Consider the following 5524-nt stretch of genomic DNA (forward strand, 5'->3'; position numbering starts at 1 on the left):
GCGGTCTCAGGAGGCCGCGTCCTCCTGAGGATCCTCCGGAGGATCCTCCACCGTTGGTAAATGGGACGGTCTGGCCTTCAAATCACTTCCTGATTGTGGCGCGACGTCATAAATTTTGCCCCGGGAAAAACAAAAGCAGCGACAGCGACACAACACGGACTAGACAACAAACGGGACAACAGTGTGGATTTAGACATTTGGAATATTTTAATATATTTATTTGTTGTTGGAGGAAGAGGAGAGGCGGCTCCAGCGGCAGCAAAACCTGTGACGGCTCATTTTCTTCAGGCTGGGAGAGCGCAGTGGGGAGGTGACGGTAAGCTGCTGTTTAACCATATTATTGATCATAATTAATATACCGGTTACTGAGCAAACGCTAGATATATAACCAGTAGATAGACAAATATGATTAAATGTAATTTATATTTGATTCAATCGTAAGACTTGATACAGGGTCTGTTTGTAATTTTAATACTTTAAATAAATAGCTAAATGTGTAAGAACCCTGCAAATAACCCTGAAACCACTGCTTTAATGTGTCATTAAGCATCAGGTCTGTCACTGCACCAGAGAATTACTGCTGGGTGGAGGAGAGTGGGGCTCCCTGCAGGACCAGCTGTCTGTCCTGGAGGAGGTGTACTGACCATCATCACCTCTGGAGGGTGAGGATACATATTTTATAGCTTTTCATATTTTAAGCTGCGTTGGAAGCCGCTCTGTTGAAGTTATTATTTTTATTTTTGCCCTTTTTAAAAACATCTTTAGTAACATGGCAGCCGTCGATCGTCAGCTCTGCAAACCCTGATGGACGATGTGGTGGACAGAGGAGACAGACACCCCCCTCCCCCAGATGATGTCCCACTCACAGCCAGAGGACTCCAAGGTCTTCACCGTGGCATCGTCCAGTCCAGAAGCACCAAGGACTCCTGCTCAGCCAAACATTTATATATATGTTCTTTGTGAATAGTATTTTCTGCTGATTTTTATAAATAATAAACTGCACATTTTCATAATGCCCACTGGTAAATAGTTAGAAATGTTCAAACTGTGTCTTTGTAAATATTGTACATAACAGAACAATAAATGATTTACTGTGGTCACTGAGAAGTTGTTCAAAAGTTTACTTAAATTATAAATAGGTGATGAAACACATAATGTAACAAGGTTAGAAGAGTTTAAGAACACAGAGACAAGAACGATTTAATATACAATTTAATAAGTAACATTTAAATAACACAGAACATAAAATCACTGCTGTCCACCATCCTCTGTATGAGCTGAGGTCTGTCCGTTCTTTCTCTGCTCTCCCCCTCTCCCTCCCTCTCTCTCTCTATCTCTCTCCCCCTCTCTCTCTCCCTCCCTCTCTCTCCCCCCCTCTCTCTCTCTCTCTCTCTCCCTCCCTCCCTCTCCAGCCTCATCTCCTCCGTTATCAGTTGTCAGGTTTCTTCTGTTTCTCTCTGCTCCTCCTACAACAAAATGCCAACAGGCAGAATGACCGTTTGATATAATAACGATAATATTGCTCCTCACGTGAACTATACTTTATACTATACTACAGTAAACAACAAGAAACAACATTCAATCAAAGCGTTTAGTTTACAGCGCCTCGTATCAACAGGACGTCATGTTTGTAAATATAAAACTCATTTTTTTAATGCCGCTGTCACTACTAGCATTTTAAAACTCTCGAACTACTGCTCTTTACTTACATTTAAATGTGAATTCGGCACTCCTGCCGCTGCCGCTGCCGCTCGCTTGGTCCGTCATCGTACTATTGGACAAAAAGTAGGCCCGCAAAGCATTGTGGGATATTTAAGGCCACGAAGGATGGTAGCGATGCGTCCTCCAAATTCAGGCAAAAGGAGGACGCATTTGGAGGACGCATTTGAAGGACCCTTCGACTTTTGGCGAATTGGGACAGCCTTCGCGCAGCTTTGTGACGTAAGCGGCCTTAAAATGCGCACTCCGAAGGATGCAGACCCTGAAATGAGACACAGCCGCTGACTGGAAATCTGCAAAGTGAGCCCTGAATTTTTAGAGAAAGTAGAAAGGACACCAGTATTACTGTCCAAACTAAACTAAAGGTTCCACTGAGATTTGAACTCAGATCGCTGGAGTCAAAGTCCAGAGTGCTAACTATTACACCACGGAACCTGCTTCTCATGGGTCTTCTTCTCCTCCTCTACCCGGCCAACTGTCAGCAGTTTGACATTGGTAAAGATACGTGCAAAGATTTCTTTGTGTCAACAAAGATTGAACACTTTGCATATCACTGTCCTCCATGAGGAGACTGTCTTCCATGTCTAGATAAGGCTTGCTGTCTAGCAGCTGGGAGAAATGTCTTTTTGTGGCTGTGGCATTAGCCCAACATTGAATCATAAAGTTTATTTGTTGCATAACAGGAAGTGGTCTTGTATTATGGTGTGACCCTCCTGAGAAGCAGAACCTCTCCTCTGATAATTGTCTCTCATTGGACAGATATGGATAGCCTGAACTATCCGGGCTCTACATGTTGTTACAGAGAATAATTCTGTGCAGACAGGTTAACTGAAACAGAGAGCATTGATTCAGGGTGAACTTCCTGTGTGTGCAGACAGTGGAGGTGGTTTCAGGTGTTATAAATTGGCATCCCCATGGTTCAGATGAAGAAGTGGTTCCAGTTCCTCACAGGTCCTGTTTTCAAATCCCGGACGAGCCCACATCTTTGAACTTCAGTAGATTGGATGTTTGCATTTACAGGATTAATCTTTATTCCAACTTAGACCCTGTAAACAGCTGTCTGCTCAAACTCCCAGCAGCAATCATTCTAGAACTGAGACCAAATCATCAACCGCAAGCTCTACTTCCGACTGTATCCTGGGGAAGCCACTCCACGCCTGTATGGACTCCCCAAGATACACAAGGAAGGAGTCCCCCTCTGCCTCCTTCAGGTGATGCTTTATGGCCTCTGATGTCACCTGGAGATAGTGGAGAAAAAACAGACAAAAGAAGTGAAAGAGGAGCACGACAACTAGAACAAGAACAACAAAAAGTTTCAATTACAATTAGGAAAACGATCAGAAAGTTGAAAATGATGACAGGTATGATCTCTGCCAGATCCCCACCTTTGACTCCTGGAGAGTCTGAACGAGCTCCTCATTGTCAAGTATATTCCCCTTAGAGTTAGAGAGAAGCTCAACAATGCGGTCCTTGATATCTTTCAGCTGATTGCGGTCAGCGTTGATGCGAACAATCAGCTTATTGCTCTGTTCCTCAAGATGTGGACTCTCAAGACGCACCACATCACTTTAAAGAGAGAAACAAGTTGCAGGGTTGTAATTTAAGGGTTTTGGAGGTAGAGAAAGGAGAAGAAAGGGGGAAAAGAGAAGGAAAAGGGTAAGGTTGTGAATGTGAGTCTTAAAGTTTGGTCAGAATTCAATATCTGTCTTGTGTCTACCTGAGCAGTTGGTCCTCCAGGCCAGACTCAGTCACAGTGAAATTGATGATTGTAACTTTAATACATTTCTGGAAAACAGAAAAAAATGTACATGCCAAAAGACACATTTTACATCAATCGAAGCCAGGATCACACACACTACAATTCTAATGAAACACTCATTAATTTATGAAGATTTAACTGTCATGTCACTCTGCATCATCAGTGCCTTTGTTTTTTCTGTCTAACAAAAACGCTCCTCAGACTTATTCGGCCGTTACAGTCACCATGCAACCCCTGGTTTGAATAAACACTGGAGTAAACCCTTGCATTCACAGGGTCCTTCTGCTCTCCTGGCTGGTGTTGAACAAAAGGGCATTGCACACAGGTGTAGCTGGCAGGTGATTTAATGTCTGCAGAAACATGGTTTGATGCCAGGCGTTCATTATACTGCCCAATATGTAGCTTCAATGGCAGAAGGATTCACAAAGGTTCTTGTGTGCGATACTGTTTTTATTCCAAATGTGTGCTTCTTGGAAAGCACATAAATACCTATTATAGTTGATAGCCGTTTGGGATTTTGTGAGCAAAGGTTTGTTGAATGTGAATTCCAAGACTCCATAGTGACCTAACTGTCTCTGGTGCACACTTGCTGATGCCAAGTGTATTACCTACAGCATTCAAGGAAACATGATCAGACATGGAAACACAATAAAGAAGCAGTGAAAATATCTTAATTTAGTGCAATTTATTGCAATTTATTTGCAATGCTGAACAAGCTGGTTGGTGTCCTTTCTACTGTATGAAGGGAAGCTTGGTATTGTTGCGTTAGGTATGCTGGGGCGGGGGCCAGTCTGTGACTTTGTCTCTGACTGTGTCTGAAAGGAGGTTCTATTTTCATAGAATACATATGTCCTCTGAATTAATTTACGCCACCTGATCCTGTGGGTCGATCATAAGAGGCCAGCGACGGTCTTTGGTTACCAGGATTGCATTCTCTGTAGATACAGTGTCACAGGGCAACCCTTCAGTGTTCCACTGGAGGATGTCATATGGATCACTCAGAAAGTCGATCAGGCTCAAGGGGGAACTAATGGGTATGTTTAGCTTCTGACACTGCTTAATCCACTGGGGAACAAGAGTAAACAGGGTATATGGTATTAGCTGTTACTGCTTTTTCACAATATGTTTCTAAAAAAAAAAACTCTAGACCAGGCTCACATTGGACATACCAGCTGCACACTTCATCACAGAGGCCCTAAAGGTTTTAAACCATCCCATCACACTGTACCTACCAGCTGTCTATGGTGGGAAGTCAAGGCTCCATAGTAGGCAATGCAGGCAGCTGCAATGCATACATTTCCCACAACACTGTTGATGTCCTGCTCAAGATTTGCAACATTTTTTTCCCAGCGTATCTGCTGTCCCCCAGAGCAGAAGTCAGTTTCCCTGCTCTGTCCAGTCGAGCCTGTGTCAGAGCCATTTTGTAGGTCCTTCATCTGATCCTCCACCTCCTTAAGTTGTTGTTGCTTGTCCCTTAGTGTTTTCTTTGTTTTCTTTTCTTTGTTCTATGACTGACCTGTGCTTTAACCACGTTTTCTCTTTCTTTGGAGTAAAGATCCATAGCTATGACCCACATGCACAACGACCCGCAAGCTTTGGACACCTTCTCCACCTAAAAGCAGCACATGATAAAGTATTACACCCAGCACACTGAAACAAACTGTGTCAAATTCCATCTATTTTTTCAGAATATATATCATTAAATCTACATAGCCTACAGTACAGTGGATAAAGGATGTAAATTACATTGCCATTCCAATACTGACATTATGACATTTACTACAAAACTGCCCAAGTGTCTGAACTCTAATCTTTTTTTACTTTAAGTAAAAGAAAAGATAAGAGAAGTTCTGTTGATAGATCCGATAGATCATGTCCGAATGTTGGACATGAAATTCAAACAGACCTTCTCAGGTAGGAACTCAGAGTTGTTGATGTATTTTTGCAGCTTCAGCAGGATCTGAGGTTTGCTATTATCCTTGTCATAGTCTGTCAGACGCCTAAGGAAATTGAAATCTCCCAGTAATTGCTTGGCAGAGCTCCAGT

The sequence above is a fragment of the Parambassis ranga genome, unplaced genomic scaffold (assembly GCF_900634625.1).
Source record: "Parambassis ranga unplaced genomic scaffold, fParRan2.1 scaffold_22_arrow_ctg1, whole genome shotgun sequence".
Taxonomy (NCBI): Eukaryota; Metazoa; Chordata; class Actinopteri; family Ambassidae; genus Parambassis; species Parambassis ranga.